This window comes from Bos taurus, chromosome 3 (genome assembly GCF_002263795.3).
Source record: "Bos taurus isolate L1 Dominette 01449 registration number 42190680 breed Hereford chromosome 3, ARS-UCD2.0, whole genome shotgun sequence".
Taxonomy (NCBI): Eukaryota; Metazoa; Chordata; class Mammalia; order Artiodactyla; family Bovidae; genus Bos; species Bos taurus.
The window spans coordinates 114594002-114608166 of NC_037330.1; the positions used below are offsets into that span (position 1 = coordinate 114594002).

The window sequence follows — 14165 nt, forward strand, 5'->3', positions numbered from 1 at the left end:
ATCCAAAGTGTTTCTAGCATCAAGAGCAGGAAGCCCTGACTTGGGGACAGAGCACCTGCTGGGTCTTAGTAAGCGCTCGGCATGAACCAGCCGACTTTACCCACACACTTGGAAGAGGCAGAGAGCGCGTCACCCCATATTATAGATGGAGAGGGGGAGGCGCCAAGCAGTTGAATTCTGCTCGCCAGAGGGCTTCCCTGCCCGGAGCCAGGTGACACAGCGGAGTAAAGAGAGCTCATCAAGGTGAGAAGGTAGTGGCTTTGGTTTCGAGTACATGCCAGTGCCTCTGAGTGCAAACGCAGAGAATTCCTGAGTGGGTTTGAGCCCCTGGCACGTCGCTGTCTGGGGACATCCATGCTGGGCCAGCTGGCCTTCATCTCCAGGCACGGTGATGACTAGGAATGGCCCTCATTGAGCATCTACTACGTGCTCACATGTCAAGCCAGATTTTACTATCTTTCTGCTGAAGGTGGTACAAATAGAGGCTCAGAGAGCTTAAGTAACGTGTCCAAGAGCACACAGCTAGAGCTGCTGGTCACACTCCAGCCTGACTCCAAAGCCTCGTGTTCCCTTCTTTGTACGGTGGCATCACCTTAGTTTAGTCCCGGCTGCAGGCCAGGAGGAGGAGGAGGAGGAAGATGGTGATAAAAGGATCAGGTGAGGAAACCACGTGCTAGAAGAGCAAGCAGAGCCTCGGAACAGAGCTGGGCTGGAGGCAGGGTGCCGAGCGTGCAGACTGCAGCGTCTTCACCTTTGTGAGGCCGCCGGAAACGACCTCTTATCTCCCAGGCTACAGAGAGGGTTGGCCCGCGGGAGAAAATGAGCTTTTGTCTGGAAACAGATGTTTCCAGAACAGCTTTTTCCCTGCCCTGGTCTTTTCCAGAATGATTGCATCTTGAGGAATCAGTGAAGCTGTGGTTCGGTTTGTGCCAGGAGACACAAGTGTAAGTTAGCTGCTCAGTCGTGCCTGACTCTTTGCAACCGCATGGACTGCAGCCCACCAGGCTCCTGTGTCCATGAGATTTTTCAGGCAAGGATACTGGAATGGCTTGCCATTTCCTTCTCCGGGGATCTTCTAAACCCAGATCAAACCCGGGTCTCCTGTGCTGCAGGCAGATTCTTTACCAACTGAGCTACAAGGGGAGCCAGGAGACACAGCACTCCCCTAAATGCTGGTCCTCCGGGCTGTCTGGCCTCCAGACGGCTGCTGTTCCCACGGGCCTGTCATTCTCGCCGGCCTTTCTTCTTCTCGACGGCGGGTCCCTCGCTCCTTTGTTGTATTTTGAGCTGTGCCGTCTTGCCCGTTCTGTCTCTGTGTCTCTGGGGGATCCCAGGGCCCCCTGAAGACTAATCGCTTGCCCTCAGCTGCTTTCCCACTCGGCTTCCACCAGCTGCAGGAAATTTCTAGCCAAGGTTTTGCTTCTGTGCTGTGACTACATAAGGTGTCTTTTGTGTTGCTAAGGATTTGCTCATTTTGTGCGTGTCCTGCTGCAGACGGGCTGGACTCCCCCACGGGGAGCCTGACATCATGGAGATGGAGCCCTCTGGCAGGGAGGGTCTCCCCGTAGCTTAGGGGACACCGATCTACTTTGTCCTCCACCCGACCCCTATTTTCTGGTGGTTCCGTTGTGTTCTCAGTGAATGGAAAAGTTCAGAGAGCTCCAGAATCATGGTGAAACTTGCTTGTTTTCCAACCCCCACGTACTTGGTTGCTGCAAAGAAATGCCTCTGCAGGGCCCATGAGGTGGCAAGGTTTTCTGCAGAAGCACTCTGGGTCCGTGGGTGCCATTCTCTGCCGACGTCCAACTCTGACTTCGGGAATGTGGGTCACCCCACATTCAGCACTTCAGTCGATGGCCTGGGAGTTTGGGATCTTAGGAAATAACGTTCCAGAAATGTGGAGGTAAGACCACACTTTGCAGAGGCCGGGCGTGTGTTCTGGGACTGGACACTCATTTGCTTCTTGAGTTCCGGTTGTGTCAGCTGGGACAAAGAGGGGGCTGGAAAAGAGGAATTCCTGGGAGATGGGAGGCCACGCCGGCTGAGGAGCACCAGGGGCTGAGATGGCGGATCTGTGTCCACACCCCCAGGAGGCTGTGTGACCTTCCTGGGGCCCCCAGAGCACACTGCCGCGGACTGGGCTCAGCACAACAGAGCTTCCATCTCTCGTGGCTCCGGAGGCCTGAGACTCAGGCTGCGGTGGCGGCAGGACTAGCTCCTTCTGAGGCCCAAGGGAGAAGCATCCTGGGCCCCTCTCCTGGGCTTCTGGATGGCCACCTCCTCCCTGTGTCTCCACGTCACCTTCCCTCTGTGCTCAGCTTCCCCGTTTTGTAAAGATGCTTGTCATATTGCATGGGGACCCGCCCTCATCGCTTTATCTGAACTTGGTCATCTGCAAAGACCTTGTTTCCAGATAAGTTTGTGTTGGCAGGTAGCGGAGGTTGGGACTTCAGCATCGTCGGCAGGGGACACAGTTCAGTTCATAATATGAGGGTAGGAGAAAGGCGTGAACATGTGTGACTGCTCAGGACTGCTCTCCCCGGCCTGGTGGTTTTTAGGTTTTAGCTAAGAGATGCTTGCTCAAGTACCTGACCTCAACCCCATGGCTGGGCCTTAAATAGCTCAAGGTAATGGAAGTAAGGTGCAGTGATATTAAACCCTCACTACACACAACCCACAGTTGTAATAGCAATGGAGGTAGGATTTATGAAGTGATCAGTAATTTATAAAGAAAGTATATGTCCTCATTTAATAAAGCCTCTATAAACCAGCGGAGAAGGCAATGGCACCCCACTCCAGTACTCTTGCCTGGAAAATCCCATGGACGGAGGAGCCTGATAGGCTGCAGTCCATGGGGTCGCTAGGGATGTATTGAAGAAGGAAATGGCAACCCACTCCAGTGTTCTTGCCTGGAGAATCCCAGGGACCGGGGAGCCTGGTGGGCTGCCATCTATCGGGTCGCACAGAGTCCGACACGACTGAAGTGACTTAGCAGTAGCAGAAGCAGCTATAAACCAGCTGGGCTTCCTTGGGCTTCCCTGGTGGCTCAGATGGTAAAGAATCTGCCTGCAATTCGGGAAACCTGGGTTTGATCCCTGGGTCGGGAAGATCCCCTGTAGAAGAAAATGGCAACCCACTCCAGTGTTCTTACCTGGAGAACCCCATGGATGGAGGAGTCTGGTGGGCTACAGTCCACGGGGTGAGAAACAGCCAGACATGACTGAGCAACTGCACACACACACACACACACACACACGTACACACTCACACACACACACTGTTCTGGCACTCGTTTTGAAATAAACAGACCCACCATATTTCTGGAGGAAAAGATAAAATAGTAAAAAGGTGTCAGTTCTCAGCAGTGCCATGCCAGCAAAAACCAAAACCCAGTGGGGTTAATGTTTCTGAAGGAATGAAAAGGTGGGAAAGACATATTACTAAATTATTCTGAAGTTCATTTGGAAGAAAACAAAAATAGGTAAAAATAACTGATAGGAGGCTTTGAAATAGAACGAGTCATGGAGGCTAGTCCTCCCAGATGGCCAACTGTGGTAGAACTCCCGGAGTTACATAAGGACTGGTGTTGTGATAAAAATAGGCAGACTCACGACGCAGAATCGGGCGGATTCAAACCCTGGTATCTATACACACTTAAAAAGCACCAAGTGACATCACGGAGGGGACAGATTGTGCAGGGACTGATGAACGAGTAATTGCCTAGCTGTTTGCTAATTAATTTGGCGAAGTTCTTCTCTGAGCAGCCAAATAAATTCTTTGTACATTAATGTCAGTCCACACGCCATTTTTTTTTAAATAGGGGAAAATAGATGTGAATGTTTATCAAGTTTTTCAATGGAGGAGGCTTCTCTGTGCTTCAGTGTGAAATCACAAAGGAAAGATTGATGGGGTTAGATAATTGAGACTTCATTCAGCTAGCAAATGGATTCCTGTGTGCGAGCAACAGCAGGGGAGATATTTGTAACTGATAGGACATTTCCTGGAGAAGGAACTGGCGATGCACTCCAGTATTCTTGCCTGGGAAATCCCATGGACAGAGGAGCCTGCAGGGCTACTGTCCCTGGGGTCACAAAGATTCCTATGCAACTGGGCGACAACAAATGAAATTTTACAGTCTAATCAAGCAAAGGATGCATAATGATAGTCGTGAAGCAGCAAACAAGATGTAATGAACTTGAAAATTTTCTGACTGATGGTTTCGAAGGAATGTGGAGTTAAACTTGGTATTTCATTGCCCAGTTGTCAGATAAGCGAAGCTTTTCTTGAACTTCCGTCACAAGGGAGGGAAGGAATGTCTGCTGCTGTTGGGAGGGTGACTCTCTACAGCTTTCCAGGAAAAGCGTTTGGCAACGCTTCGTACTCTACTAGAAATTCATCTTAAGAAAATGATCCAAAGTTTGGAGATTAGGGATAAAGACGGTCACCACCCTGCCATGTATAGCCGCAGAAAGCGGGGAGCCTGCGGGCAACCGCAGGTCAGGGTGTTCCCTGCTTCACAGACCTGGAAACAAGCCTGGCGAGTCCTTTGTGCCCAGGGACACTGTGCAGCCCAAGCTCCTTTGTGCAGTATCTTTGGTGATGACGCTCCGTGGGGAATGAGTGGTTCCAATACCTGTGGGGACCCCCCCACCCACCACCAGTCCCCAGACTCGGGCTGGGGGTCCAGTGCAGCTCAACTCTCTGCCTGGAGATGAGCTCAGGTCCCCCACGTCGAGGGCTCGGTCCCACAAGACGGCTGCCACCGCCCCACTGCAGAGGCCCATCACAGGTCCAGGTTGTCACGTGTGCTTCTGACCAGCTGGCTGCAGATTTCAGTTTCCCATGATCCCCTCCTTGGGTCTGATTAATTTGCTAGAGAGGCTCATGGAACTCAAACATTTTACTAACAGGGTAAATAGGATGTAATTCAGGAACATCCAGACAGAAGAGCTGCCTAAAGCAAGGTATGGAAAAGGGGGCAGGGCTTCCACTTCCTCTCCTAGCACCCCCTCTCCTCCCCCACATCTCCATGTGGTCACCAGCCCTGAAGCCTCCAGAACTCCAGCCTTGGGTTTTTACAGAGAGCTTATGGAGAAAAGGAAAGTGGTAGCTGTTCAGTCCTGTCCGACTCTTTGTGGCCCAGGGACTGAAGCCCACCAGGCTCCTCTGTCCATGGGATTCTCCAGGCAAGAATACTGGAGTGGGCTGCCATTCCCCTCTCCAGGGGATCTTCCCGACTCAGGGATCAAACCTGCATGTCCTGCATTGGCAGGCAGATTCCTTCCCGCTGAGTCACCAGGGAAGCCCATATGTATATAAAATAAATCACATTATCAGAAATCAGATAGCCTGTGTTTCCTAGTTAGGAGAATCATGAGGCCAGAAGGAATAGGAATTCATGGAGCTAGAATTGGGAAGGCTGGCTTTAGATCCACAGGGATTAATGGATGCATCATTCTAGATGCTCAGTCAAGTGTTTAAAAGTGTAATCAGCTTGGCAGATGGCATACTGTTATACATACTTAGAAAACGGTCTTGCAAGGCTGGAAATGACCTGCTGGAATCATGGTGTTTGGGAAGGAGGATGGAAATTTATTTTGTAAAATGTGTGTGTATGTTTTAATTACAAAAAGTAGAAAATTTAGAGAAAAATAAAGAACTAAATGATCCATACGCTTGCCACATGGACATAATCACCGTCGGCGTTCAGTGTGAAATTGACTCTTCTTTTTCTAGCAAATACACATTTCTAAGAACACATTATTGTAATATTTGTGGGTTTCATTTTTCTCAAGAGTTCTGTTGTGTGGATTTTCCATTCTTTTGAGTATTAGAACATTAATTTTAACAGCTGCATAAACCCAGGCTGGAGTTAGAACACCCTCAGGCCACATGTTAAATAATTGTTCCCATACCTGCCAAAGGAGAAGGGGGTGGCAGAGGATGAGATGGTTGGATGGCACCACCGACTCCGGGAGTTGGTGATGGGCAGGAAGGCCTGGCGCGCTGCAGTCCACGGGGTCGCAGGGGCTCGGACACGCTGAGCGAGCGGCTGAACACAGCAGCACTCCTGTCTCACTCAAACAGTGCTGTGCGGAGGTCACTGGGCCGGCAGCTTTGCTCTCCTCAGGACAGAGAGGCTGAGGGGCAGTGGAACGGGAGCAGGAATAAGAGTCCTGTCCTCTCTCCTTCCCTTAACAAATACTGATGAAGTGTCGAGATTGGTGCTTGGTTTATTGCCCAGGATATCTCAACTAGCCATGGACACGATAGGTTTTCTGTAAAAAAATTCATTTATTCCTTGAGTTTCATCTGTTGCTTACTATGCCAGATGCTGGGTCTTTGATAAACGGGTGGATGAAACTGACACAGTTCCCTTTGATGCTGGGGAGGGCCTGGCTGAGGGGCAGCAGTAAGCTCCTTGTCCTCACGAGTCCGTCCTCGAGCATCGCTCTCTTCCCAGGCTCAGGGGCAGGCTCTGTGGGGTTAGTGCCGGCCACGCACTGTATTTGCTGGTTGTTTTCAGTGATGCCTCCTGGTGGGTGTGGCTCTGTTCTCTGCCTACGCATCACCGTCCTCCCACCCCCATCCCTTTGGTTTCTGCAGTCCTCCCGTCTTCACTTGAACTTGAACCTCAGATGTGGCACGTGTCTGTCATTAATGAGAATCATCCATAAATTCAGGAGTAGCATGAAGCCTTAGATGATGCCTTCCCAGGCAAGCAAGCTTGTCTGAATTTGGTATTTTCATGAGTCTCAGATGTGAACCCCAGGGAAAACCTCTTTCAATCAAAACCAAACAAGCCTCAGTTTCCTCATCTGTAAAATGAGTACCACCAGCTACTCTTCTGTCTCCCAAAGTGGTAGCTAAGATGAACTTTTAAAAAATGTTTTAAGTTAATATATACTAGAAAAGATTTATCAGTCTAAGGAAGAGTTTTTGTTTTTTTTTTTTAAAGGAAAAAAAAACTAGAAACTTCCTTTTTAAAGCTATAGAAAGCTGCCTTTAAAATAACTTTTTTGAATGAGCTTACGTTGTTAGAAAGTAGGTTGGTTTAAAGAGAAGTGTTAAATAATTTGATTTTTTTTTTTAAAGGAAAACAGTAAATCAGAGACTAATGCTTGGAAACCACAAGTCCTCCCAGTGCTGATGTTTTGCGGTTTGATTGACTGTGTCAGATGAGAGTCAAGAATCTGAGTCTCCCTCCTTCCAGCCCATCAAGTGAATGGGCCTCTCTTCTCATCTCTGTTATAACATCTTCAGAGATAATCATGCCTTTTCTTTCTTGTCACTGGCTGGGGACCAGAGTGGGGAAGTTTTTTTAGTCTGGGCTGATCACAAGATTTTATTTCCCAGCCTGTCTGCCGCAGCTCTTCCCATGTGACTCGGTGGGTGCAACCCCACCCCACCAGACTGGCTAAACCCCATGCCTGGGGAGCACTCGACATGCACAGATCTGGCCATCTTTGAACTCCCTGCTGTCATCAGCAGTGGGGTGATGGCGCAGGAGGGCGGGCGGGTAGAGGGTGTCCGTGTGGCACACACAGTGTGCTGGGCAATCCAAGGCATGTAGGCTTCTCGTCCTGTGCAGGCTCAGAAGGCGTGGGGCAGACCTCAGCCCTCCCCTCCCCTCGGTGTCAGTTTCATGCACGTTGTCGCGCCAGCTAAGTGAGGAGCAGTCAAGGGAAGAGACTGCATCTCCATCTGCTTGTGTCTTTGCTGGTCCCCCGATGCACCGTGATGCTGAACGAATGTTTGAATGAAGCATTTGTTTGTTCAGCAGATGGACCAAACCCCAGCTGGGGCCAGGCCCATGTGCTTGGTGCTGGACGATTACAGAGGAGCCAGGTATTCAGTTGGCTTCTGAGGACATGAGGGTAGCTGTCTGGAAACTATGAAATCGTGTGCAGGATTACAGCTCTGATGCCCAGAGTGAAAGCAGTAAGTGCCCAGACAAGATGATGGATAAAGCCCAAGAGAGCTCAGAGAAAAGGTGGAATTCTGTCTTCAAAAGCACCATATGACGAGGGTCCTCTCAGATGGGTAGGTTTTAACAGAGCAGAAATTGGGAGCCCTCTTGGGTCTTTTAAGTCCATGGGGTGGAAAGAGAGATGGAAGCTTGAGATTTCAAGGTGGTCAAGGGACGTTTAGAGCCAAGTGGGAGAATCGGTCACTGCTTGGTGAGCTCAGGGCTGACGAAGGCGAGTGTGATACGGACATGGAGGGTGGCTTAGTGTATAGAGGGTCTGGAAAGACAAGCCAGGTGTCGATTGTCTTCTACAGACTGTAGGAGCCCCTGAAGGGATTGAGATTGTTGTTTTGACTCAAGGAAATGGTGGGATTGGTCCAGCCCGCCCCAAAGAAAAATTCCACAGCTGGGCATCCTGGAGGCTGGAGGCAGGAGGCCACGGAGTGAGAAGCTCAGGCCACGCAGAGGCAGTGGAGGGCTCTTGGCCCCACCCTGACCATCGCCCACGACCCCGCAATTCTCCAGACTCAGATTTTCTTATTTTGTCATTGGCCAATGAAAACACTGGGGCTTCCCCCATAGCTCAGTGGTAAAGAATCCGCCTGCCAATGCAGGAGGCACAGGCTTGATCCCTGGGCCAGGAGGATCCCCTGGAGGAGGAAATGGCAACCCACTCCAGTATTCTTGCTTGGAAAATCCCAGGGACAGAGGAGCCTGGTGGGCTACAGTCCCTGGGGTCACAAAGAGTCAGACACGACTGAGCACTAGGTGAAACGCTGGGTCCTTAGGCTGGGTCCTTCCAGCCATCACACTTGGCACCATAAAAGCAGCAGTTGAGAAGTGGTGCACACAATGGCGGGGTCCCTCCTGTGCACCACGTAGAGACCATGGGGGGTTGAACTTGATCACCAGCTTTGGGTGAACAGAGTTAGGCCTTGAACATGGACACATTGCCAGCCCAGTGTACACAGAGCCTGTTCCAAGAAGCAGGTGGAGCTCTCAGCAGCTGTTCACCCAGGAGATGTGGTCCCCTGCTCAGGAGGTGCCCAGGGGCCAGAACGATGATTCTGCCCACGAACCTCATTACTCCACACAGACAGCCGGCTGTGGGGTGCTCTGATACCTCCCAATACTTATCTCCTATGTTAAGGTCCTCGTTGAACCAAAGCAAAATACATCGCAGACAGACACTGGAAAAAGCAGCTGGGTTCCCCATGGTCCCGATTCTCTGATGGGACCGTGGGCTTTACCCCGAAAGGAGGCGGCCCTTCTCCAGGCCACACCAGAGGGCAGCATCATGGTCCTTCATCTCTGCTCCAGGTGGATCCAGGACACAGAAAGGTTCTGAAGGTGGCGGGAAGGCTCAGATTTCCCTGTGCAGGACGGAGCTCTCCTAACTGGAGCCCATGCGTTCCCAGCCAAGAGAGCAGAACCTGGAAAGGGGCACGAGTCACGTGCTGCCTTTTCACTTGGGCCAGTTGCCCAGACCGGTCAAGGTCAGGGTCAGGAGGTCAGGAGGCAGAGGAAGATAGGGTGCTGTTTAGGCTGGGGGATGCATCTCCCTCTCTGGCTGTTGGCGTCTCCCTCTCTGGCTGTTGGCATCTCCCTCTCTGGCTGTTGGCGTCTCCCTCTCTGGCTGTTGGCGTCTCCCTCTCTGGCTGTTGGCGTTGGAGGGAAGAGGGTATTGAGGTTGTTGTAGACGTTTCCAGGCATGCTGACGGGCTCACACTCGCCCGCTGGGTCACTCCCAGCCCGCCTTCCTCAGGGCTCCTCCTCGATCCCGGGGAGGTGTCCGTAAAGCCAGGTTCCTCCCCGCAGCCTTGGCCGGGCGTGTGGGCCTCTCTGAGGCAGCATCGCAGAGGCTCAGGAGCCCCGGGCTTTGGGTTTCTTCTGGCTGCTCGCTGGAAGTGAAGTGGATCTCCTGGGGGAGGGAGGGAGCGTAGCTCTGGTTGACTTTAGTCCTCGGGATCACGCTCTTTCTTGGGCAGAGAGTCGGGGGGTGGGGGGGCGGTGGCAGACAGGATGAAGTGTGTGTCCACAGAGCCTGCTGACCGAGGCGCCCCGGAGCCGGTTGAAACTCGTGCTTTCTCTTTCAGCCGGAGGAAATCTGATGAAATCCACATGATACTCCTACTCCAGAAATTAAAATCCGACGTGGAGAGTGAGTCATCTTAAAAACCAGGCACGACCGGAATCCACCCAGGGGAGGCCGAGGGCCGTCTCAGCGCCCGGGGCCTCCCGCAGCAGCGGTCCAGGCCCGGCGCCTGCCTCCTGTGCTATCCTGGGGCGGGTCACCTGGAGGGCCCGGGCTTGGCTGGTGCACACACTGGGGTCCTGGCTGTAGGGTGTCTCCACCCCACAGATGCTTCTGTCCTCTTTCCTGCTTGGTTTTTGTTGCGTTTCTGTATAATTTTATTTTATTGATTTATTTTTTGGCTGTGCTGGGTCTTTGTTGCTGCATGGGCTTTTCTCTGGTTGCGGTGCCCAGATTTCTCACTGTGGCTTTTCTTGTTGCAGAGCACAGGCTCTAGGCCTTGGGGACTTCAGTAGACAAGGCACGTGGGCTCAGCAGTTGCAGTTCCCAGGCTCTAGAGCCCAGGCTCTGTCGTTCTGGGCTTAGTTGCTCCACTGCTTAGGGGATCTTTCTTGATCAGGAATTAAACCTGTGTCTCCTGCATTGGCAGGCGAAGTCTTTACCATGGAGCCACCAGGGAAGCCCAGTTTGTTTCGCTTTTAAATTGTTCGTCGGGCAGAATGTTGGCACATAGGCCCCCACAGTAGTATTCTGGGATTCCAGGATCTTGGGAGTGACGAGTCCCCAGGGGTAGCTGAGCAGCTGTGTGTGGGTTCCTGACTGTGCCACCAGCATCTGTAAATAATTGTGTCCTTGTACGAAGGTGTCGGCCATCCAGAGGCCAGCCCCCTAGTTAACCAGGGAGGGAGCTGGCAGCGGGCTCCTTTCTTTCTGAATGAATTGGCCTGTATACTAAAGAAAAGAAAACCTCATTAATTGTGAGTCAGACATTAGTAAGTTTTAATGCTCCCTCCTGACTCTGAGACCTGACTTCTGCCATGTGGGGGTGATCCCTGGGTCAGGAAGATCCCATGGAGAAGGGAATGGCAACCCACTCCAGTATTCTTGCCTGGAGAATCCCATGGACAGAGGAGCCTGGTGGGCTACAGTCCCTGGGGTCACAAAGAGTCGGACACAGAGCGACTATGACTTTGACATACATGCCGGGAGACATGTAACCCTTGTTGGGTTTGGGGCTTTTACAGGGTACTAGCCCAGGTTGTGTGCTTACTTGCTCAGTTCTTTCCGACTCGTTGCGACCCCGTGGATCATAGCCCGAAAGGCTCCTCCGTCCATGGAATCCTCCAGGCAAGAGTACTGGAGTGGGTTGCCATTTCCCCCTCCAGGGGATCTTCACGACCCAGGGATCAAACCTGCTTCTCCTGCATTGTCAGGCAGGTTCTTTACCTGCCAGAGAGCTCCAACGCTGTATTCTTTATTTAAATAGAATTCATTCACCCATTTATATTTGAGAGCTTGCTCTGTACTGGCTTATCACAACCCAAGAGGCCTCAGAGAGCTTACATTCTCTTAGAGAAATCAGGCTGGAAACGGAAGAGCATGGGCTTTATCTGGTGTTGATAAGGAAAGTAGAGTGGGGTGTCACAGACCCCTGACTGCAGTGAGGGGTCCAGCCTGGCAAATACTTGGCAGGGGCTTCCCAGGATGCGGGAACAGCATGTGCACAGGCCCTGGGGTGGGAGGGAGAGAACAGGAAAAGGACCAGAAAGCCAGCAGGGCCCACGAGGGCATTGCGAGCATGAAGGAAGGCCTGAGAAGCTTTGGAGGGTTTTGAGCAGAGGCCCAACTGACTGTTTTGAAGGAAGTCCTGACTGCTGACGGCGGGGTGGATTACGGGAGGGCAGAGCTGGATGTGTTAGACCTGATGGAAAGGAGCCAACCACTGTATTGAGTTGAAGGGGGATGGTGGCCAGAGGTGCTGAGGGGAGCTCAGCCGGAGCTGCCGGGGGTGGGGTGGGGTGTGGGCACACACGCACACACGCCGTGCACACCCACCATGGAGAGCCAGGGGAGGGACACGGGGCTTTGGGCCTGGTCGAGTGAGCCCTTCTCCTGTTGACTAAAGGTAGCAACTTTGGGGAGGAGGTTTGGGGCAAACCCGGAGTTGGGTTTGGATTGGGAGGTACAGGATGCCCGCTAGCCCTGAGGGGAGCCCCCGGTGACCACGTCTGGAGTTTTGGTCATTTGTCAACCGAGCGGGAACCCTGCCATGTCCAGCTGTGCTGTGAGACCACCTGGGCATTTGTATTTAGCGCTCCTTAGAGGTTTTCTCTTTCAAAGAGACACATACACACATATATTCATAACTTCATTCCTGACACATCCCTCCTGGAGAGGCGAATGATGGAGGTTTCCTAATTTTATAAAATGTTTCATTTGGGACATTTTCAAACACATGCATAAATAAGATAATAGTAGAAGGAATATATAAGGAAAGTAATAATGATAAAAAATAATAAAATAGAGAAATGGTGAAAAAAAAAAGTAGAGAAAGCATAATGTATAGTAATATATAGTAATAGTATGAAAAGTGAAAGTCGCTCAGTCATGTCCAACTCTTTGTGACCCCATGGACTATATAGTCCATGAAATTCTCCAGGCCAGAATATTGAAGTGGGCAGCCATTCCCTTCTCCAGGGGATCTTCCCGACCCAGGGATTAAACCCAGGTCTCCCACATTGCAGGCGGATTCTTTACCAGCTGAGCCACCAGGGATGTCCTAGGAATAGTATAACAGATGGTAAAATACAGTGTTGATGAACCTTGGTGAACTCACTGCCAAGCAGATCAGAGCATCAGGTCATTTACCCCCACATTATTATTATTATTATTTGAATAAAGCAAGGACTAATTCACGGGGCGTGGCTCTTGACCTTGGGCCTCTTGAATCGGAGGCTCCTCCAGGAGAGAGGCGCAGAACTCCTCTGCTGGTTGCAGGGCTGAGGCCAGCCCCTGAGTCATCTGGAGCTCGCAGGGCCGTGGGGAGGAGGGTGGAGCCCTAGGAGGGTGGGGAGAGAGAAGACAGTTTCCCGGAGACACAGGGGAGGGCAGCGAGCGGGCTCCAGGGGCAGAAGGTGCAATGGACACGCAGGGTGGGCGGACGAGTGGTCCCGGTTCACGCGGGGTGGAGGTGAGTAAACCCAGATGCCCAGGTGAGCCCAGGGGAGCTGCACGGCGGTGGGGCTCTGAGTACCAGGCGGGGAGTCCACCTTTGATGGTTTAAAAGCAGCAAACCACACCCAGCGGGGTGCGGGTGGGGCGGTTTGAGCTGGAGGGACCTTTGAGAAAATTAAGGGCATGGGCTTCCCTGGTGGCTCAGAGGGTCAAGAATCCCCTCATAATGCAGGAGAGCTGGATCCAATTCTTGGATCGGGAAGATCCTCTGGAGAAAGGGCATGGCAACCCACTCCAGTATTCTTGCCTGGAGAATCCCACTGACAGAGGAGCCTGGCAGGCTACAGTCCATGGGGTCGCAAAGAGTGGGACACGACCGAGCTCATTTCCGTTTCATTTCATTTTCATGGATTGGACCAGGGCGGTAATCGGGGGTCTGACAGCCAGGAGCAATAAAGTGAGCTCTAGTGTCAGCCAGCCGGGAAGCAGGGAGCGTTTTTTGCAGCCGCACCTCCTGGAGCCCTCCCGGCTGGGCGGGGCAGTGGGGTCCCTCCAGGCATCTCTGGAGGAGGAGTTACAGAGCCTCACCGTGAACCCTCACCCTGGCGGTGTCAGGTCGGGAGGAGCACACCCAACAGGCGTGGCCCGGCCTGGCTCTTTCTCTGCTGTGAAGTAACATCCCCGAGGGGAAGGCTAGTGTCTGGGGTGGATGTCAGGCCTGCCCTGAGGAAAGTAGCCGTTCCAGGCTTTCCACAGGGCATTGAGCACCACGGACCAAAGGGCCCCGGTCCCAAGGAAGGGTGTGAATGACCGCGTTCATGCTCCTGTGAATGAGGCTCCCGGTCGTTGGGGAATCAGACCTCAGTCCTCAGCTCCGGCTGGTAAGTGGCGGCGACGTCAGGACCACAGTTGGTGGCTTCCAGGTTCCTTGCACGGCAGCCTCAGAGAGGGGTGTCTGTGCTTTACAAGGACCACAGATCTCTTACT

General features: G+C 52.3%; 1 protein-coding gene across 8 annotated transcripts in view; it reads left to right on the forward strand.

Annotated features, from left to right (window-relative positions):
- The window catches only part of SH3BP4 (SH3 domain binding protein 4), a 98703-nt gene that overhangs the window by 58749 nt on the left and 25789 nt on the right, over positions 1–14165 (forward strand). For 2 of the 8 annotated variants that reach the window (XM_059884541.1, XM_059884543.1), the window contains one exon: positions 10066–13194. The exons of the other annotated variants lie outside the window; for them this stretch is intronic. The gene's annotated coding sequence lies outside the window, so the exon portion shown is untranslated. The remainder of the gene's footprint in view (positions 1–10065; positions 13195–14165) is intronic. 8 annotated transcript variants of the gene reach the window in all.